The sequence below is a fragment of the Mauremys reevesii genome, linkage group 6 (genome assembly GCF_016161935.1).
Source record: "Mauremys reevesii isolate NIE-2019 linkage group 6, ASM1616193v1, whole genome shotgun sequence".
Lineage (NCBI taxonomy): Eukaryota > Metazoa > Chordata > Testudines > Geoemydidae > Mauremys > Mauremys reevesii.
Window position 1 is genome coordinate 9456673 of NC_052628.1, and position 23424 is coordinate 9480096.

General features: G+C 44.7%; 1 long non-coding RNA gene across 3 annotated transcripts in view; it reads left to right on the plus strand.

The window, feature by feature from the left end:
* LOC120408319 overlaps nucleotides 1-23424 on the plus strand; it is a 79437-nt gene that overhangs the window by 54293 nt on the left and 1720 nt on the right. The window contains exons 5-7 of one of the 3 annotated variants that reach the window (XR_005600609.1): nucleotides 10492-10573; nucleotides 10790-10846; nucleotides 18003-18091. This is a non-coding gene — a long non-coding RNA (uncharacterized LOC120408319). Of the gene's footprint in view, nucleotides 1-10491; nucleotides 10574-10789; nucleotides 10847-18002; nucleotides 18290-23424 lie in introns of those variants that run through there. The other 2 variants (XR_005600608.1, XR_005600610.1) reach the window with 2 other exon arrangements.

Below are 23424 nucleotides of genomic sequence, written 5' to 3' on the forward strand. Positions count from 1 at the left end.
TGAAATGGGCACAATGATACTTCCTTTCTGTCACATCTATTTAGCCTGTACACTCTTCAGCACAGGGATTAATCCTTTGTTTGTACAGCTCTTGGTGGAATGTGGCCTCTAGCCATCATAATAAATAATACTGATATATTCTACAGGACTTTTCTCTAAGGGTGGGGTAAGAGCAACTCCAGGAGGCAGGATCCAGGACTTGGTGGTTCAGTGTTCTGAGTCTTTACAATAAGTCTGTTATTCCTAAAGCAAAGAAATCGCCTGCCTATTGATGATGTATAATGATGGGATTTTAACTGATGATGCCATAAGATAATAGGAGGTGGCAGAACTTTTACCTGCATGGGGAAGAGCATGCAGAGTCCTTAAACACCCTGTGCTTGGAGTCGGTGACAGGGGTCACTTGACATCAGTTCACTGTGATTCATGCCTTACTAGTCCATCCTGTCGTCCGCAGGAGCAGCAGCCCCCCTGCAAAGTGAAGGCTTCTCCAGCCTCCATCAGTCTTCTCTTCTGACTCACCAGCTTGTCTGCTCTGTGGACACATACAATGAATGATACAATAGAAGGAAAAGCCAGGGACAGGGTTGAACGCATTAGCACAATTTGAAAATTAACTTGTGGCTTTGCTTCAGCATCCTAATTGGGATTTCGCCAGGCTCTGTCATGCTTTCACTTAGTTACTTTGCTCTCCCTCTCTCTCTCTTTCTCTGACTAGTGGACTCATGCTGCATTGGCAGCCGGGGTTAGTGACCCTCTCTCTATATTTACAGAACAGCTACAGCACAGACAGCTGTTGTTGCTGGGAGTACTTCAGTACCCAGAGGCCCAGCTGATGCTGGGAATCTATGTGCTAAGCACTGTGGAACTAAGGCATGATTCCAACCTGCAGAAGTTACAATGTGAACAGATGACAGACAAAGGTTGGGAGAATGGCCATGTTACTGACCCTGTTTCACAGAGGGGTAGCTGATGCAGAGAGACTGAGGCCTGGTCTACACTACAGCATTAGGTTGATGCAAGGCGGCTTAAGCCAACCTAATTATCTCAGTGTCTATGCTGCAATGCTGCTGCTGCCAAAGTAAATGGCCTGCTATGCCAACATCATAACTTCACCTTCACGATGTCGATGTAGTAAAGACACTGAATAACTTACATCGACAGTTGGCTGTCAGCCCGAGTGGGGCTGACAGCTGGACCCTGCCCCCTGCCATGGTGCTGATGGCCCGAGCTGTCAGCCAGGTGCCAGGCTCACATCTGGGTTCCCCCAGTCACGGTGATGAAAGCCAGGTACTGGGCTCACAGCTGGGCCCCACCTCCACCTTGGCGCTGACAGATTGGGCTGTTGGGCTCCAGCCGTCAGTGTCCCGCAATGCCCCCACTTCAGTCGGTGGAAGCGCTTCTGATGTGGCTGTGCACAGCCAGCAGAAGGAGCATAGTGTGGATGTGAACCACCACTTTCATTACTGCAGGGGCTGTACGTCAACTTAACTGAGTTTTGTCGTGAACACAAGCCCTAAGTAACTCACCCAAGGTCATACACAGTGAATGAGTGTGTGGCAGAGCCAGAAACCGAATCCACATCTTCTGAGTTCCAGTCCAGTGCCATAGCCAGACTTCCTCTCAACAACTATGATCCCTAGTTTACACATGGGGAGTTTATATAAAGTCGCCCACCAACAAAACACATAATGAGTCACTAGCAGAGCAAGAAATAGAACCCAAGAAGCCTAGTTTGCTGCTCTAACCACTAGACTATATTGCCTCCGTGGGAAACAGTTGTGTGGGATAGCAATGGTAATTTTAAGATTCCCTCACTCTACCCCTTACAATATTTGATCAGAGCTATGAGTTTGTGATATGCAGTATGTAGATTCAGTAGACAAGTTGGTGTCTGAGCGTTGGGGAAAGCTATCAATATCTGATCATGAACTCTTACCAGAATTCAGAGGGGTAGCCATGTTAGTTTGGAACTGTAAAAGCGGCAAAGAGTCCTGTGGCACCTTAAGAGCAAAGCAAGCCAAGTGAAAAACACACTCATGAGATCTATGTGTCTATGATGACTGGTTCACATTAACTGTCCGTACGCGGAATTATGGCACTGTCATTCCCAAATGTGAAAGGAGCTTGTGATGGGGTGCACTTGCCCCACACTGGAGATGAAGAGGTTAACCCGCACTCTTGACCACACCCTCTCACCCATGCTGGGCATGCTGTAACTGGGGTACTGGTAAAAAAGGGAGCAGATCAGCTCAGTCGAGGCTGACCGCTGAGGAGGGAGGACGCACCTTGCAGGCTGCAGTCGCAAGCTGCAGAAGCCAGAGACTCTGAGACCCAGGAGGACATCCAGATCCCTGTGGACACCTAAGGAAGGTTGGAGCCACCGGGAGCAGCACATGCCGAGGATCCTAGAGAACCTGGAGACACCCAGACAACTTCATTGGGAGACACCGTAGGAAGTGACTCAGGGGAAATAGACATGGGACTGGTTATAGAACTGGATATTAAGTCAGCATGTTTTGGTCAAATCCCTGCTGACTCAGTGGCGAACATGCTCACCAGTGCCAGGCCCTGGGCTAGGACTCAGTGGAGTAGGGAGGGCCTGGGTCCCCCTACCCCAACCACCCCCCACTCGCCAGCTAGTGGCCCACTTCCCTGACTGGACATTAGGATGCACAGCCCTGCGGAGAGGGGCAGCTGTATTTACTCTGATCTTTAGGCCCTACTGCCCTGAAGAGAAGAGTAGCCAGGCAGACTCAACCATGGGACTGCAACACCCTTACCATGCCCCGAAGGGGAATGAGATGCACTCATCCCATGACAGACCTGGATAACCTTTGTCTAGATCCTGTCTGTGTACATCAGTACAAAGGCCAAGCTGAATGGGTATTGAGATTGAATGTGCTCAGATCCCTCAGACATCCATTCAGGTCAGGGATAAAGCACATTAGGGATTCTATACTAGTCATCCTAATTCTATGTGCCATTTACAGCTTCAGGCACTATAGTAATGCAAATGTTTTATTATTAATTACAATAAGTAATCAAAAATAGCTCTCCCAGAAGAAGGAACCACCTAGGAATATAGGCTCAGGTGCTCCAGAGCAAAATAATAGCGGAGATGCCACAATATAAATCCATGGTACGTCCACACCTTGAATACAATGTGCAGTTCTGGTCGCTCCATCTCAAAAATATATATAAGATTGGAAAAAGTACAGAGAAGGGCAACAAAAATGATTAAGACTATGGAACAGCTTCCATACGAGGAGAGAAAAAAGATTGGGGACTATTCAGCTTACAAAGAGATGGCTAAGGTGGGATATGAGGGAGGTCTATAAAATCATGAATGGTGTGAAGAAAGTGAATATGGAAGTGTTATTTACCCCTTCACATAGTACAAGAACCAGGGGTCACCCAATGAAATTAATAGGCAGAAGGTTTAAAATAAACATAAGGAAGTACTTCACACAACTCACAGTCATCCTGTGGAACTCATTGCCAGGGGATATTGTGAAGGCCAAAAGTATAAGATAAGGCCGGGGAGGATAGGTCCATCAATGGCTATTAGCCAAGCTGGTCAAGGATGCAACCCTGTGCTCTGGATATCCCTAAACCTCTGACCGACAGAAACTAGGACTGGATGACAGGGGATGAAGCACTCAAAATTGCCCAGTTCTCTTCATTCCCTCTGAAGCACCTGGCACTGGAGACTGTCAGAAGACAGGATACTGGACTAAATGGACCATTGATCTGACCCAGTGTGGCCATTCTTAAGCTGGTCAACATTTTTTCACTGAAATAGTGTTTTGATGAAAAATAGCTTTTTGACTAAAATGAAAACTTTCACTGAGCAGTTTCATTTTGGTCTACATTTTCCGGTGTTTTAATGAAAAACTGTAAATTGAAAATTGAACATTTTTTGGATGAGGGGGTTGGCAAATGTTTTCAGGTTTTGGATGCTATTTTTTTTAAAATAGAAATGATGTCTGACAATGAAGATTGCCACAAAAGATAGTAGGATGGTGCATGTGTGCCGGGCAGTCTGTCCCAGAAGAAAATGGCTCCTGATTTCAGGAAGTCCTTAGAGCAGTGTTTTATCAAATTTTCAAAAGCTAAGCCCCTCCTTCAGGAAAATGAAATCAGTCGTGCCCTCCATGCAACCTTGTCATATGATGTTAAAGACCTATCCATCTTAATTTATACATCTTCCAAGCCCTCTCCACCTCCCCAACAGTGTTTAGAGTTCTGTGCCCCAGTTTGTGTTAGTCTCCATAGTATGGTGGTACTTCTACTTTCTTACATGTTTTGATCAGCAGCGAAAGAGTTAGCAATGCTGATATTTATAGTATCCTTATTCACTTCTTAGCACCCACTGAAATGAATGGGGCTGCTCATTTTCAGAGCTATTGTTTCAGGCTTTCTGGAAATTCAGGCAGACATCTCTGTATCGCTTAGCATTTACCTACACAGGAAAATTAATCCAAAATTAACTCTTTTGAATAACTGTAAAAACATCCACATATGCAATTAATCAGGAATAGTTAATCCAGAGTATCTATTCTGGAATAATCCCTGCATAATCCTGACAGTTATGACCTATCCTAGCCTGGAAATTTCCACTACATGCATCCGACGAAGTGGGTATTCACCCACGAAAGCTCATGCTCCATAACGTCTGTTAGTCTATAAGGTGCCACAGGACTCTTTGCTGCCATGACAGTTATATAGCTCAATACACCATAAAGCTTTTTTCAGCAGTTCAAAAAATGTGATAGTTGTTTTTTTTTAAATAGAGTTTCAGGGGTTAGAGTTGTGGGGTGATGTATGGGGATTATCATGAACGGCGGTGAAATCTGAGACATTGTAATAGTTTTTTCCCCATAATTGCTCTTTGATAGTTATGCCTTTTATAATAGTTAAAATAAATCAGAATTCTTGGATTATTATTTATTATTTTTATTATGGCAGTGCCTAGGAATTCCAGGTATGGACCAGGACCTCACTGAGAATGAGGAGACCTTGGTTCAATTTCTGTCTCTGTCACTGACCTGCTGGATAACTCTGGGCAAGCCACTTTCCTTCTCTATGCCTCAATTTCAGCTCTGTATAATGGAAAATGTGGTCTAGATAAAATTACTACAAGGTGAGTGTGCAGCTTGATGAAAGACTGTACTCAGAGTAATGATCAATGGCTCACTGTCAAACTGGGAGGGCATATTTAATGGGGTCCCTCAGGGATCAGTTCTGGGGCTGGTACTATTCAATATTTTCACTATTGACTGGATAATAGAGTATAGATATGCTTATAAAATTTGCAAGCTGGGAGGGATTGCTAGCACTTTGGAGTAAAAGATTAGAATTCAAAGCAATCTTCACAAATTGAAGGACTGGTCTTAAATCAGCAAGATGAAATTCAATAAAGAAAAGTTGCAAGTACTTCACCTAGGAAGGAAAAAATCAAATGCACACTTATGAAATGGGGAATAACTGGCTAGGCGGTAGTACTGCTGAAAAGGCTGTAAGAGTTCTGGTGGATCACAAATTAAATATCAGCCAACAATGTGATGCAGTTTTGAAAAAGGCTAATAACATTCTGGGGTGTAACCAACTGAAGTGTCATATGTAAGAGATGGGATGTCATTGTCCCATTCTGCTAAGCACTGATGAGGCCTCAGCTGGATTAATGTGTCCAGTTCTGAGTGCCACACAATAGGAAAGAAGTGGGCAAATTGGAGAGTCCAGAGTGGAGCAACAAAAACCTGACCTATGAGGAAAGATTAAAAAAAAACTGGGCGTGTTCAGTCTTGAGAAATGAAGACTGAGGGGTGACCTGATAACAGTTCAGGCACACAACTGGTTTTCATTCTTTAATAAAAGATACTGAGATCCCTTTATTTCACAGTGTTGCTACAACACTGGGTCTCCATTTGGGTCCCTATGGCTATGTCTACATGCAAAAAATCCCCCACAACAGCGGTCATGCTCTCTGGAGTGGTTCATGACCATGAGTGCCTACCTCAGGGCAGACTCTCAGAAACAAGGCAGACACTCCAAACTATACTTTGATTTCTCCACCACAGTAACATATGCAAACTCCTGGATCATTATAACAGTCTTACCATGGAAGCACAAACAGTCCCCTTACTTTGTCAGTTTGTAGCTAACGTCTATGGCCTTGGCCAGAGCTGGCACTTAGTTTACCAGTCTCACAACATCACATCTGAGCCTGAGTCTAGAGACTCAGGTATGCGCAATAGGACTAAAAATAGCCGTGTCTATATTCTCATTTGGGCTAGAGCTTGGGCTCTGAAACCCACGTTCTTCTTCGAGTGATTGCTCCTATGCATTCCAGTTAGGTGTGCGCGCCGTGCGTGCACGGCTCTTCAGAAGATTTTTACCCTAGCAACTCCGGTGGGTCGGCTGGGCGCCCCCTGGAGTGGCACCGCTATAGCGCTAGATATATACCCCAGCCGACCCGTCCGCTCCTCAGTTCCTTCTTACCGCCTGTGACGGCCGTTGGAACAGTGGAGTGCTCCTTTGACCTCCACATCCCTAGCTTATCTCTGGTTCTTATTGTATTTAGCACACAATTTTCTGAAGGTGGGGGTTTCCCCAGATAGACCTGTTTGCCTCCAAAGAGAACAGGAAGTGCCACCAGTTCTGTTCTTACCAGGGTTGCTCCCGAGGCTCCCTGTCGGACGCATTCCTCTGCTCCTGGACGGATCACCTACTATATGCCTTCCCTCCGTTCCCACTCGTACATCGGGTGCTACTCAAGCTTCGGAGGGACAGGGCCCGCCTCATACTCGTCGCTCCGGCCTGGCCGAGACAGCACTGGTACACTCTGCTGCTCGAGCTCTCCGTACGGGATCCCATTCCCCTCCCATTATGGCCGGACCCGATAACGCAGGACTTCGGCAGGCTCCGCCACCCGGACCTACAGTCCTTCCATCTTACAGCTTGGTACCTGCATGGTTGACCCACGCGGAGCGTGACTGTTCGGCGGCGGTGCGGCAAGTCCTGATGGAAAGCAGGAAGCCCTCCACTCGCTCAACCTACCTCGCGAAATGGAAGCGTTTCGCACTCTGGTGCGATCAGAGAGGCCTTAATCCTTTCGTGGTCCCTATTCTTACGATCCTGGACTACCTCTGGTCCCTTAAGGAACAAGGACTCGCGGTCTCCTCCTTGAAGGTACACCTGGCCGCCGTGTCCGCCTTTCGACCGGCCGTAGGAGAACGGTCCATCTTTTCCAACCAGATGGTTTCCCGCTTCCTTAAGGGTCTAGACCGCTTGTACCCGCCGATACGGCGTCCTACCTCGTCCTGGGATTTGAACCTAGTTCTAGCCAAGTTTATGGGAGCCCCCTTTGAGCCCTTGGCCACCTGCTCCCTGCTCTACCTGTCATGCAAGACGGCTTTCCCCGTCGCTATAACTTCAGCGAGACGAGTTTCCGAGCTTCGTGCCCTAACGGTTGGTCCACCGTATACCATCTTCCATGGAGACAAGGTGCAGCTTCGACCACACCCGGCCTTCCTCCCTAAGGTGGTGTCGGCCTTCCACTTAAACCAGGACATTTTCCTCCCGGTCTTTTTCCCGAAGCCGCACTCCTCAAGTCGTGAACAACAGCTTCACACCCTGGACGTCCGCAGGGCCCTCGCATTTTACATAGAGCGGACGAAGCCCTTCCGGTGTTCGCCCCAGCTATTCGTAGCGGTTGCTGATCGCATGAAAGGCAAGCCGGTCTCCTCTCAGAGGATTTCCTCCTGGGTAACATCTTGTATCCGGACATGTTACGAGCTTGCTCATGTGCCAGCTAGCCGCCTCACCGCTCACTCGACGAGAGCACAAGCCTCGTCTGCTGTCTTCCTGGCCCATGTCCCCATCCAGGACATATGTAGAGCGGCCACCTGGTCTTCTGTCCACACCTTCGCTTCCCACTACGCGTTGGTGCAACAATCTCAAGACGATGCAGCCTTCGGCTCAGCAGTCTTACACTCTGCCACGTCTCACTCCGACCCCACCGCCTAGGTAAGGCTTGGGAATCACCTAACTGAAATGCATAGGAGCAATCACTCGAAGAAGAAAAGACGGTTACTCACCGTTGTAACTGTTGTTCTTCGAGATGTGTTGCTCCTATCCATTCCAGACCCGCCCTCCTTCCCCACTGTCAGAGTAGCCGGCAAGAAGGAACTGAGGAGCGGACGGGTCGGCTGGGGTATATATCTAGTGCTATAGCGGCGCCACTCCAGGGGGTGCCCAGCCGACCCACCGGAGTTGCTAGGGTAAAAATCTTCCGAAGAGCCGTGCACGCGCAGCGCGCACACCTAACTGGAATGGATAGGAGCAACACATCTCGACGAACAACAGTTACAACGGTGAGTAACCGTCTTTTCCTATCTAGATTTCAGAACCTGAGTTCCAGCCCAAGCAGGAATGTCTACACAGCAATTTGTACCACAATTGCAGAAGCCCAAGTTGATAGACTTGCTATCATGGTGTGTGTTTTTTTTTTCCTTCAGAGTAGACATACCCCAGAAGACTCCAGTAATAGAATCTTTAACCAATCAAGAGATCTTGACTTGGTTTTATGCCTGTGTAACACCAGTGACTTCAATGGCCTTACAACCGGTTTGCACAGGTGAAACAGAGCACAAGTGGGCCCATTTGTTGTGCAGTGTGTAATAATGGATACTTCACGACAAATGATTAAAAAATGTAGCTGTAATTAGTAATCCTACACAGTTTATAGGCAGAACCTGCAAGCTCGCATCATGCAGTAAAGGGAATGCATGCAATAGTTACTCTTTTATTTTAAAATTCTCAGGTCCTTTTAGAGACTAAGCTTCCTTCTGAGAAGCAAACTGTCATCACACCCTACAGGAAAGATATTTCAAGAGTGATCTATGTGACACCTCTCTGTTTCTGACCAGGAAAGGAAGAGGCAATCATTTCTTTTTTCTATCACTTCGTATACAATGTCTTATCACAGTTTGGTCCGGATATTTTGTTTTCCCCCCTCTTTCACAGACATAGGTCTTTAAAATCCAATCTTTATAGATCTCTGAATGTTAAATCTAATAAAGTTATCTTATTCCTATATTAAGAAGGTCAGTAGTTACCTGGGGTTTTTTTCAGCCATCTTCCAAACTGAATGCTGGCATTTAGTAGATCAAGTATTGGTTACAAATTAGAGAAGTAGGAAGCTAAATTAGATGCAGCCTGGAGTCTCTGCTTGAAGGTTGAAAGTTTAAATGCCATTCTGCGTAAAAGCCTGCTTGAACTCCATATGTCAATAACTTAGCATTGTAGCTAAAAGTATTCTGCCAGTGTGTGCGTTAGGCAGTGCTTACCCAAACCAGAATATGGATGTTTCAGCTGGAATCCTCTTTATTAATGACAATTATATTTGCCTGCTAATCTCCCACTTACATAAATGAGACTGTATGGGGGAGAGGAAAGTCATGGGTAGCTGACTAGATCCGAGAGGGTGTAATGAGAAAGAAGAGACCTATCTCTGGTTCAAATACAATCCATGGAGTTAGTGCCCTACAGATGAGATAGCATCGTTGGGTGCTAGTTTGGTGGCCAATGGGAAATGGATTTCTCTTGGGCCAATTTCTAGTTGGACATCCACAGCACTGGTACCACTACCAGAAATGGCACTTATTAGAACTCTCGATTAGGTCTCTGAGAGACCAGTAAATGATCCTGTAAACTAAATGACCACTTCACCAATGGAGATAGCCCCTCCCTGTTTGGTCTGGTACATATGGACAGGCGGGCATCTGCTGCTCATATTCTGTGAGTGTAAAACTCCTTTTGCCTGGCCCACAGTACAGAGAGGTTGCAAAAGGCCATATGCACTATATTATGCTCTGGTGAAGAGCATAAATGATGCACAAGGCTGTATGGACTGGGATGAATTTCAGCAGCCCTAGAGAATGAAATCTATCTGCTTGGCACAGTCTCTAAATTCACTTTTTAAAAGAAGGAAATGCTACTGGTTCACACCATAGCTTGGATTTTTTTTTAATTGCATTGAACTCCATGGGCTAAATACAGGCCATTAAAGAGCTGAAATAAAATCTCGTAAGAATCTTTAACTTATGTTCTTTTGGCAAGCAAGAACATTCCTGCCTTCAGAGAGTCATACACTGAGTAAGACATTTTCTTTACCCCCTCTGGGAAAAGCAGATAACTACCTGTTTTACAGCCTTCTATGTTCCTAGGATTGTCACTTGTGACTGATAAAGGAAAATGCCATATTGGATGCTGTTTGAACATTTTTTTTTTCACTGAGGAAAAGAAAGTAGCTGAAGTTTGTTGTTGTTTGACTGAACTTCTGAGACCATGGTAGTGAGTTGGTATCTGTTTGATAGCAGATTTCTGTGCCTCCCTTCCAGTTCTATGTGTTTTTAAAAAAAGGAGGGGGGAAGGGTAAAAATTCACTGTGGTCATCCAGAAAAAATTACACTTCTATCTATGTAGGTACTTCTCTGACCCTCATCATCGGAATATCTGCGCCCCACACAGTCACAACTGGATTTTACACTCCCAGCACTTCCGTAAGGTAAGAAAGTGCCATCCTGCCATTTTACATACAGGGAACTGAGGCACAGGGTAGAGTGAATGATTTACCTTTTTGAACTTACACAAGAAGATTTGAACCCAGTCCAGTGCTTAATTATTTAGACCATCCTTCCTATATTTTTGAGCTTCTTCAGAAGTTTATGCAGAACAGGACGTCTGATGTTTAGCCCTAATGGATGCTCTTGTTTGTAAATAGATGCCAAATGAGTAATGATGATAGGATGCTGTGTAACACTTCGGGCTGCGCTATCAGGTGAGAGGAGTCGTGTGCAGAGAGCTACTTCCATGGCACATGCAGTAGAAAAGCACAGTAATAGTCTCTGTGAATAGGAACTGCTCAGTCCTTGCTCCCTCCAGAAGCAAATCACCGGGAAAAAGGTAGGGAGGAACTGAAGACATAGTGGCCCTGTCCGCTCTGCAGCAGCACCCACTAGGAGGAGAAAACAGGGCCCTGAGGGCCTCACTCACTGAAGTCACTGGGAATCTGTGAAGTACAGGGTTATTTTACAATTTAAGGTTTATAATCACAAATCTGTTGTAACAAAAGTTACATTTTCTTTGCATCCCCCATCTTTTGAACACCAAACGCTAGTTCCTTTATAATTCAGTAATGGAATGGCCCAGGAAAAAATATCATTTCCCCTTCCATATATCTTTTTTTTCAAAATGTGAAACATTTCAACCAGCACTATCCAATATCGTGGGCCAGATTCACTGCTGTTTTTTTTTTTTAAACATAGTTCTGAAGAAGTCCACAGATGTATGCCCATTTACACCAGCTCAGGATCTGGCCCTATATAATTACATTCAGGCTTTTAAATGGTAGAAATCACTATTTAAAGGTCAAAATTCATCTTTTCAAAAGTCTTTCCCATCAAGCTTAAAAAATAATTGAAAAAGAAATGGTCAAATAATTTTGAGTGCTGAATACATTTAAGGATTTTTCAATCGGTGAACAGATATTTCACCAGCAAAAGAAGTCTAAATTCAATAAAATCCATTGTGAACTATTTGCTCAGCTCTGTTAATAACCCCTTAGATGATTAAAGTTGCCAACATTTAGAGTATCTTTTTAATATCACAGTATTTCCCAGAGGCCATAATCTGCATTGGAGACCCATTGTGCTAGTTGATATACAAACATATATAAAGACACGGGCCTTGTACCAAAGAGCAGTCTTTTCATTCCTATTCTTGCTGTTTGCCTTTAGATTGACCTCACTGTGACAATGAAAACAAACAGGTCCTTTTGCTTTTGTTCATAGCTTGCTACTACTCACTTTCAGTAAAGGGGAAAGGGTAGATGTGGGGTGTGATCATATAGCCCTGCTGCTTCCCTACTAGAGCTGGGAGATAGATTAGATTAGATTAGATAGTAAACTTGTTGAAAAAGGCATTTGGGTCAAATAGCCCAAATAGTCCAAATTCTGATGAATAGACAGAACAATAATCTTGGAAATATCTTAATGTTTTGTTTTCAAAAAATATCAGAATGAATCATTTCAACACTTTTTTGTTGTTGTTTTGAAGTGTCATTTTCCAAACAAAAATTTTGATTCAAAATGACACCAAGAATTTTGGTTGGTTGGTTTGATTTTGTGTTTTGGTAGAAAAACAAACAAACAAAAACAGTTTTGGTTTGAAATGAACTGATTCCCTCCCCACCCCGGATTTTTCAGTTTGGCCATGAAACAGGAAAATCGGTTATCGGCACAGCTCTACTTCCTATGCTTCGGTTCCACAGCCAGACTCATACTGGTACCCTCCAACAGACAGGAGCACTGTTCACGTGCTCCTTGCCTGCTATGGAGATCTAGGAGGATGTATGGGACAACACAGTGCTACATTGCCACCTATTGTGGATCAGTGGATAATAGCCACAAGTGACCTTCTTGTACGTGAGGGGGGTTGTTTATTCCCTCTTTATACCCCTTTCTGGCTGGTTTGTTGAGTGAAGCTGCTGTTCCATTCTTTCCGTGTCATCTGATATTTCTTTTAATCCCCATTGTTGGATTAAGTGCTTTCAAAAGTATGGAAAGTTTTACAGTTGATTGTGAAAACTCGCTGACGTGAAGGGCAAGTGAAATATTGATCATCCTGGGCATTGGTGACAGGAGCTGACTGCCTGAGGCAAATTGTCACTTTCCCAAGCCCCAGATTCCTGGAGTGAATAGTAAAATCCTGCTAAATGTCACAACTAGATCAAAAACAATAATAATACAAAAAAGTTCTTTCAAAGGATGTCTTTGACTTGTTCACTTCAGTCAGACTCTGGACTAGGCTGTGCACAGAGTTTGTGAGAAAATATACATGTCTCTGTTTCGGGAGGGTTGGCAGGGGAGAATTTTCTCAGCTCAAAGGACATTGTCAAGTATCTACATTTTGTACTGCTTCCATTGCATTGGTAGCTGAGTGGTGGTGTCATTTTTACCTTAGATAAATAGGGAAGAATTTTCACAAAACTCCTAGGTTTCCCTGAAAGGCTCGTAAAGTCCTGCAAAGCTTGGCTGGGTTTCAAGTTTTGTGGAGAAAATAACCAGCTACTAAAGGGCTCTTTACCCTAGCAGGGAGAGAATATAAGAATGGTCACACTGGGTCAGACCAAAGGTCCATCTAGCCCAGTATCATGTCTTCTGACAGTGGCCAATGCCAGGTGTCCCAAAGGGAATGAACAGAACAGGTCATCATCAAGTGATCCATCCCCTGTCACCCATTCCCAGCTTCTGGCAAACAGAGGCTAGGGACACCATTCCTGCCCATCCTGGTTAGTAGCCATTGATGGACCTATCCTCAATGAACTTACCTAGTTCTTTTTTTAACCCTGGACCTATCCTGCATGAGGCAGAACAAGAACCAATAGCTGGAAGTTAAAGACAGACAAATTCAAATTACAAATAGGTAAAAAAAAAAAAACAAAAAAAACCCAACAGTAAGACTGATTAACTATTGGAACAAACTACAAGGAAAGTGGTGGGTTCTTTATCTCTTGAGATCTTCAACTCAAGCCTTCAGACTGAGACTGGATGGCTTTCTGGAAGATATACTTTTTCTGAAATGCACGTTATTAGTCTCCATACAGACATAACTAGATTATCTACTATGCCCTATATTATACATGTAGTCAGAGTAGATGATATAATGATCCTATATGGCCTTAAAATTTATGAATCTATAACATTTGTAGCCAGTCCAGTAACTAGTTTTCTGTGGTTTTGATCTTATTTTGAGAGAGTTGCACAACTCTGTGATAAATAAGATTACCCAGTGCTGGTTTTAGACCCCTATAATTGCTGCAGAATGATCCCAACTGTGAATTCTGGATTTTATATGTTTAAATTAGATCCTATCAATCCCATTAGCACAGTTTTAACGTGAAAGCCCCTCTCCAGGTCCCACAGCTGCAAATGCAGAGTATTTGCATATGTCATACTGGACAATCATATGCAGAAGTGCTGGATTTGCATTAGAAATTAAATATTCAAATGCACTCCCAATAAACATAAGAACCAGTCCCAAGGTTTTATACTTCAGTTTAAGTACTTGGGCCTAACCCCAACTCTCAGATTCAAATATCTTTGGGTCTTTCAGAACTGAACCCTGACTTTCAGATAGGCTGAACCAAAATTCAGAATCTGAAAAAAACAGAAATAATTAAATCGGGGCCCCATTATGCAAAGCACTTTCCATAGACATGACAATTCTTGCCATACAGCCTACTTAGTTGATAGGATTGCGTTTTCTACTTGGTGGAACTACCGAGAAGACCAGAAATAGTCTGTTCAAGCTAAATCTCTTCTTCTTATTATTTTTAATCTTCTTGTTTAGAATCATTCAGCTGTTGCAGATCTACAGTAAACACAACACCATATGCATGCAGCAATTATTTTCCTAGCAGGGCTTACATTAACATTTCCTTCAGTTACATATAATGCCACTTGTTCCACTGCTGTTGTACAAAATGCTGTTAGAATTAAGGTTTCTTTCTTTAAGACTAATCTTTACAAGCCACTGTTTGCTTTGAACCAGCATACTATCATCTTTTTTTATGGCACCACATCAGGTTTATGTATAATTCAATCAATACCTTGGAGGCAAACCATTTGATGATTACAATAAAAAAAAAATCTCATTTTGCTGTACTTTGTAGAGGTAGTTCCATTACTGCATGTCACGGAGTTAAAAGAGTTTATGGGACTGTAACCCCCAAAGGACATTTTAAACATATGCTTTTTATGACAACTAAACTCCAAGATAAACGAAAACATTAAAATAAGATATTGGGATCATTTCCTTTTGTCTTTGATTGATATGAATGGGGGTCATAAACGACAAAGTTCCTCCCCTTTGCACAATTTAGTATGTTACAAGCAGAAAGATAAATATATTTCCCCCTGTGCACTTTGAATGAGTAATAGCACAGCAGCAATACAAGACCTTGCTCAACTGGAAACTGGAATGACTTGAAAGCTGAAACTTGGTCACAGGGCTTGAATGGTGAACTTTTAACATGGTCTTTTGTCTTCCTTTCTGGTTGCTCCTCAAGCTGTCTCTGAAGGAAGTTATTTTTAATGCGGGGGAGGGGGAATATTTATACTGCCTATTATAAAGAGTTTTTATGCTTTAGGCAACAGACAGTTACTGATAATATATGTCTCTCTCTCTCGCTCATCCCTGTCCAAAGTCCAGTGTGAATCAGGGCTGCAGTATGTCCCTGAATCCACAGGTCATTGGAATCAATGAGAGTCCTTCTGTTGATGTTTCTGGGTTTTGGCTCAGGCCCTGTATTATTTCATGAAAAAGCAAAGAGGAAGAAACAGTCACTCTCCCAAAGAACTTTTGATCTAATTTCAAACATGATGCAAGCTGTAAATATAACAAACAACAGGCAGGATGGGGACAACGAGAGCAAAGGTGGTGGTAAGAGGACCCTGAGGTTACAGAGGTGAACTGTGCATACAGCTTGATGGTTCTGAATCATCTGAAACGAATTCTGGCTTTTAAATAACTACAACGATATCAGCTCTCCTCAGCTGTTGCCAAGTCTGCTTTTATGAGCATCACAGTAGACATGGATTTTGAAGGAAGTATTTTTGCCTCATGGCTTAGTTCAAGGAGGATGTTCCCTATCTAAGGAGCAGTATGGAAGAAAGCTGGGAGATGTTTGTAGGACTAGTAGGCATCGCTGATGGAGCACTGGGGGTGGGGGGGACATAATAACAGACAATGGTGGAAAAGCAGTGAGTGACTGAGTTGTGAAGGGTCTTGTAGGTGAAGAAACACTTGAGACATTTAGAACTGGAATGAGCTGAGAACAGGAGTATACGCTGCAGGGGAAAAGCCTGGCTGTGCAGAGAACGGACTAGAGCAGTGGTTCTCAGCCAGGAGTACATGTACCCCTGTGGGTACGCAGAGGTCTTCCACGGGGTACATCAACACATCTAGATATTTGCCTAGTTTTACAACACGCTACATAAAAAGCACTAGCGAAGTCAGTACAGACTAAAATTTCATATTGACAATGACTTGTTTATACTGTTCTATAGACTGTACACTGAAAGGTAAGTGCAATGTTTCTATTCCAATTGATTTATTTTATAATTATATGGTAAAAATGAGAAAGTAAACAATTTTTCCATAAGAATGTTCTGTGACACTTTTGTATTTCTATGTCTGATTTTGCAAGCAAGTAGTTTTTAAGTGTGGTGAAACATGGGGGTAGGTAAGGCCTGGTCTACACTAGGCGTTTAAACCGGTTTTAGGAGCGTAAAACCGTTTTAACGCCACACCCGTCCACACTGAGAGGCCCTTTATATCGGTATAAAGGGCTCTTTTTTTAAACTCCTCCTCCTCTCCCTAACGAGAGGAGAGGCGCTAGTAGAATTACCATATCCGTAGGTTAGTTTAGTGGTGGCGGATCGTATTCGCCTATGTTGGCCTGGTGCACCACTCACCACACCACGCTCTGGACAGCTGGACAGAAATCTGCAGTGCGGTGGCCAGGTAGGTAGGAAAAAAAAAAGCCCTTTTATTTTTTTTTGCCTTTCCTGGAGCTCAGAGCAGAGGCAAATCATGTGCAAATAAAAAAAAAAAAAAAAAAAAATAAAGAATGCGGATGGATGGACATGATGCGGTCTGATCGTCTGCAAAATCAGCTCTATCTGTCTATCAGATTAAAATTAAAAAAAAAAAAAAAAAAAAAAAAATCAAAAGCAACGCCAGCTCAGCGCTGCGCGCGTGACAAGCGCGCAAGAAAAAAGCAAATGGAGGACTGGAGATGGAAATGACGCTCAAGCTATCCGGACTCAGTCGCCTTCCAGTTCCTGCAGTCTTTGCTGAGCTGGCTGGCTTCTGCTGTCAAAAACAGTGTCAGGGTGGTCAAAGCATGTGTCTGCGGCATCACCGCACCCCCACCACCCCACCCACCCACCCACCCCCAGAAGTGACCAGGAAACACCAGATTACCCCCACCACCACCCGCGACAATGATTTTTGCCCCATCAGGCACTCATCTCAACCCGGAAGAACCAAGGGACGGGGAGGCGGCGGGACGCTGAACTAGGCGCAAATAGCTACCGCAGTGGAGTACACAGTGCAACGCTCCGAAGCCTCGACCGCCGTGGAACGTGCGCCGTGGATTTAATGTGTTTAGTGTGTGTGCACTTGTTTTCGATTTTATACAATCTGTTTGTTTAAATGAGGTCAAGTAATTGAATCGGAATGAAGATAAATCAAACTCCTGAAAGGGGTACTGTAGTCTGGAAAGGTTGAGAACCACTGGACTAGAGGACTTGAAATGTCTTTTCATCTTTGGTTTCTGGGATCCAGTCATGAACTAGGGACCGTGCAGCAGGAGTTAAGGGGAGAGAAAGGGTTGGGTGTCATTGGGAGCAAGGAAAGGAGAGTATGGGGCAGATCACACATGGCAGTGACCGCTAACTGTAGTGTGTTATGTGTAGGGATGAGGAGGAGGATCAGAGAAGAAGCCAAGATTAAAACAGGGCAATCGGGACGGAGGGGGCAATAAGTGACATATGGGAGACAGGGTGGAGTGTGCCGAAAAGTGCTCTGAAAGGTGAAGTAAGGTGATAACTGCATTGTGTTGAAGGTGAAATCCATCCCTTTGTGGTCTACCCATGCAAAGCGATTTGCAGAGACAGGGGCACTCCACTTCTCCTGAACACCAAGGAGGTGGACTTGGAGGGGGGGAAGCCTCGGGAGGGACCACTGTATCTGCAGTCTATGAACTCAATAGCGTGATACCACCACACAGTGGTCACAAAGGGTTAACGACAGCTATTCCTACCTATGACCTGTAGCGTGGGGTTGGGATGGATTTTGTATCTCCACTTAGGGCACATGCAGAACATCCACAGAAAGGCTGATAACTCTGGCTTTCTCTTGTCTTCCAGAATTTCACCCTTGGGAGATCAGTAGGAAGGCAGTAAAAGTCCCATAGGACGAGCAAGCTGATATGGCTGCACCACCAGCTGGAGTCAAAGTATGGCTTGACCACAGCAATACAAACATCTTGTTTAGAGACTAGGAACCCTCTATAACTGTGCAGCAGTATACAGAGCCGTTAGCGGCTGAGTCTTCATTATATCCTCATCAAGGGAAGCTCTTTTACCGTTGGAGTAAACTAAGGGAGGGTCTTTTTCATTTATTTATTTTATTTTAATTTATTTCTCATTATTTTTCAAACAGCCAAACATGTGCAATACTTAAATTTATAAAGACTAGACTATGTGAAAATAAATGCCAAGTGGGAGAAAAATATAAAAAGATATTAATACTCCCACCCTTGCACACAATCAAACAATAAAAAAGGAAGGGAAAAAAACCCCATGGAGCTATACAAATATTACTGTTCTCCAGGGAAAAGAAATAATTGCAATGGTAAACTAGAGCTAGAAGCTACAATGCTGGGACTGCTTCCTCGTCACGCGATGGTTAATCATAATAAATTAAGTTATATTTTAAATTTTGCAACATACTAACTTAACTCAGCAGGTAATGGGAGGTGCCCTGCATAGCCAAATGGTGTTTAACTGTCTGAGAAGAAAAACAATTTCCTCCCTGAAGTTGTGTTATAAATAATGCATTCAAAATGTGCCTCATTTGAGAAGATTATTCCAGCTGCCTCTTGTTCTTAGCGCTCAGTGGGAGATTTAACACCAGACACTCAGCACTCCTGAAATGCACAAATATCTATGTGCAGAAACATACTCTGTGAACCATTTGTCCAACCCAAACAGTTTCAGATTGCAAAAAGAGTCCTGGGGGCTACACTAGAAGCAAACAGTTTATGTTCGGAGGAAGGGCCTGCTTCATCACTGCACCATGGTACTCATGGGCTTGTGGAAAGTGAGTGTGCAACACCACAAACTTGTAATAGTTTTGTGTTTTGGACCCACTTTGCATTGGTTTCAGTGATGACATGAGATAAGTGGGAGTGAAGAATCAGGCCCAAACCACTAGTTTAGTGAGAAAATTGGTGGAGATTATCATATGCTTGCAAGCAGTTTGCTAACAGGCAGTGGGCTAAATTTAGGGCTTAATCCTGTCCCATTGGAGTCAATAGCAGTTTTGCCTTGACTTCAACAAGAGCAGAATCTGACCCTTAATGAATAAAACTTAAAAATAAGAAGAAAACAAAGAAAGAAGAAGTGGGACTGCTAAACACTGAGGATGGAATGGAGGTTAAGGATAACCTAGGCATGGCCCAATATCTAAATAAATACTTTGCCTCAGTCTTTAATAAGGCTAATGAGGAGCTTAGGGATAATGGACGGATGGCAAATGGGAATGAGGATATGGAGGTAGATATTACCACATCTGAGGCAGAAGCCAAACTCGAACAGCTTAATGGGACAAAATCGGAGGGCCCAGATAATCTTCATCCAAGAATATTAAAGGAACTGGCACATGAAATTGCAAGCCCATTAGCAAGAATTTTTAATGAATCGGTAAACTCAGGGGTTGTACCGTACGACTGGAGAATTGCTAACATAGTTCCTATTGTAACCCTTCTGCCCCTCTGAGTTGGCAGCAACAAGGGCCGGGTTCAGTATCCAGGGGTTCCGTGTCAATAACACAATGCAAAACTGGCTCGAGCCCCCACCCACTGACCTGGGCCAATTACATACCACCACCCCCCTGGGCGCCTCTAGGAGGCAATGCTTCCCCACTCGCAAGCACAGAGTCCGAGTGTAGCAAAATCCTTTTAATAAAGGAGGGAAACAATGCGGCATCACATTGGAGAGACACCACAAACAGGACTATACACAAACCATAAGCAAAAAAACCCACCTCCAAGTACATTTGGCACTGTCCTTTCCCCCTTAGGGTCTTAAGTCCAATCACCCCAAAGTCCAACAACCCAAAAGTCTCTGTCTTTGGTCAGTGCCACCCCAGAGTTCAAAAGTTTATCTGCAGAGTTTTAACCCCCCCTGAGCCTGGGTGGAAATGGGGGGGGCACACACAGGGTGTTAAGGGGCACCTTACGTGAGCCAGAGCCGACTGCTCTGCCTCTTCATGGAGTTCTGCTGCAGCCTTCACCATGACTGGCTCCACTCCACCAGCTGTGCCACTCCTCCAGCCGTCCTCTCAAACTGCTCCACTCCGCTCGCTACGTGGGCCGCTCCACCCGTCCCACAACTGCTCCGCTCTGCCAGCTGCTCTGGTCCACCAGCCATACCCACAAACTGCTCGGCTCCACTCACTCCGTGGCTCCACGAACTGCTCCACTCCGCTCTGCAGTATAGCTTCAGGCTCCCCCACTAGTTAGTACAGTACTCAGTGCTCTCAGCTCAGCAATTCCAGCTCTTAGTGATTTCAGCTCTTAGTGATTTCAACTCACAGTAGGGGAGCCCCAGTGCCAGTGCACCACTAGTCCAAAGTGAGTTCAGCTCAGTAACCTGTATCTAGATTCTTAAGGGAATCAAAAAATTAACTCTGACATTCCACAGTGGAGAGAGGCATAGGTGGAACTGGTGCTTCTAGCTCACACAAGGCACCTGCACCACCAAGTACAGATACCTATCCCCAGCCTCTCTCAATTCACTGGGTTTTGGAACCCATGTCCCTTGTCTAGCAAGTTTTAGTTGATAATGAAACCCTTTATCATAAGACAGTTTTGTAGTTCCTCATTTACTTAATCAGGGTGACAACATTTTATTTCTCCTGCTCCAATAACAAAGAAATTGGGGATCCCACAGCTGTGAAAATAACCATCCCAGTCTGCTGTGTGCTATGCTAAGTGGGATGGGAGTGCCAATGCAAATAACTGAAATGCCAATGCAAATACTTGAGATTCTTTCCACACTCCCCACAATTTACCATCAGATGTCAGGGTAGAGCTCATCCTGACTCTGCTTACACTATTTTTAAGAAAGGGAAGAAAAGTGATCCGAGTAACTATAGGCCTGTTAGTTTGACATCTGTAGTATGTAAGGTCTTTGAAAAATTTTTTAAGGAGAAAGTAGTTAAGGACATTGAGGTCAATGGTAACTGGGACAAATTACAACATGGTTTTACAAAAGGTAGATTGTGCCAAACCAACCTGATCTCCTTCTTTGAGATGGTAACAGATTATTTAGACAAAGGAAACGCAGTAGATCTAATTTACCTCGATTTCAGTAAGGCATTTGACACGGTTCCACATGGGGAATTATTAGTTAAATTGGAAAAGATGGGGATCAATATGAAAATTGAAAGGTGGATAAGGAACTGGTTAAAGGGGAGACTACAACGGGTCGTACTGAAGGGTGAACTGTCAGGCTGGAAGGAGGTTACTAGTGGAGTTCCTCAGGGATCAGTTTTGGGACCAATCTTATTTAACCTTTTTATTACTGACCTTGGCACAAAAAGCGGGAATGTGCTAATAAAGTTTGCGGATGACATAAAGCTGGGAGGTATTGCTAACACAGAGAAGGACCGGGATATCCTACAGGAAGATCTGGATGACCTTGTAAACTGGAGTAATAGGATGAAATTCAATAGTGAAAAGTGCAAGGTCATGCATTTAGGGATTAATAATAAGAATTTTAGTTATAAATTGGGGACACATCAGTTGGAAGTAACAGAGGAGGTGAAGGACCTCAGAGTATTGGTTGATCACAGGATGACTATGAGCTGCCAATGTGATATGGCCGTTAAAAAAGCTAATGCAGTTTTAGGATGCACCAGGCGAGGTATTTCCAGCAAAGATAAGGAGGTGTTAGTACCGTTATATAAAGCACTGGTGAGACCTCATCTGGAATACTGTGTGCAGTTCTGGGCTCTGGTTTAAGAAGGATGAATTCAAACTGGAACAGGTTCAGAGACGGGCTACTAGGATGATACGAGGAATGGAAAACCTTTCTTATGAAAGGAGAGTCAAAGAGCTTGGCTTGTTTAGCCTAACCAAAAGAAGGTGGAGGGGGAATATGCTTGCTCTTTATAAATATATCAGAGGGATTAATATTAGGGAGGGAGAGGAATTATTTAAGCTTAGCACCAATGTGGACACAAGAACAAATGGGTATAAACTGGACACTAGGAAGTTTAGACTTGAAATTAGACAAAGGTTTCTAACCATTAGAGGAGTGAAGTTCGGGAACAGCCTTCCAAGGGGAGTAGTGGGGGCAAAAGACATATCTGGCTTTAAGACTAAGCTTGATAGCTTTATGGAAGGGATGGTATGATGGGATAGCCTAATTTTGGCAATTGATCTTTGATTATCAGCAGGTAAGTATGCCCAGTGGTCTGTGATGGGATGTTAGATGAGATGGGATCTGAGTTACTGCAGAGAATTCTTTCCTGGGTGATGGCTGGTGAGTCTTGCCCACATGCTGATTGCCATATTTGGGGTCGGGAAGGAATTTTCCTCCAGGGTAGATTGGCAGAGGCCCTGGTGGTTTTTTTGCCTTCCTCTGCAGCGTGGGGCACGGGTCACTTACTGGAGGATTCTCTGCCGCTTGAGGTCTTCAAACCACAATTTGAAGACTTCAATAACTCAGACATAGGTTAGGGGTTTGTTATAGAAGTGGATGGGTAAGATTCTGTGGCCTGCTTTGTGCAGGAGTTCAGACTAGATGATCATAATGGTCCCTTCTGACCTTAAAGTCTATGAGTCTATGACCCTTAATGAATAAAACTGTTGGCTGTCAATCAGAGCTGTCACTTGGGTATGGTGAATCGGGGCAACCTCCCCAGGGCCCATTCTTTGGGGGCGGGGGCCACTAGCAGGGAGGTGAGGCAGTGGCTAGGTGAGTGGGATGAGGTGGTGAACAGGGAGGCGAGCAGCAGGCGGGTCGGGGGGGAGAGGAGGAGCCACCCTACTAGAACCTCCCCCTCCCTCTCAGTGCCTACTGCCTGCTGCAGGTGAGATGTTTCGTGGCATCAGGAGGTGCTGGGGGGGAGGGGAGAGGAGCGAGGGCGCAGCGTGCTCGGGGGAGGGGGCGGAACTGAGTGGGGAAGACGTGGGGCAGGGGCAGGAAGAGGCAGGGCTGGGGCCTTGGGGGAAGGGGAGAAGTGGGGGCGGGGCCTGGGCGGAGCCAGGGGGCAGCACACCCCAGCAGATTAGAAACTCAGTGCCTATGTCCAGGACCCCGCACGCCCCTAGAGACAGCCCTGCTGTCAATAGTTTGCACAGGTCTACATCAGAGACTGGCAGGGCCGGCTCCAGACCCCAGCGTGCCAAGCGCGCGCGTGGGGCGGCATTTTAATGGGAGGGCGGCAGGCGGGTCCGGCGGACCTTCCGCAGTCATGCCTGCGGGAGGTCCAACGGAGCCGCGGGACGACCGGACCTCCCGCAGGCATGACTGCGGCGGGTGCGCTGGTCTCGCGGCT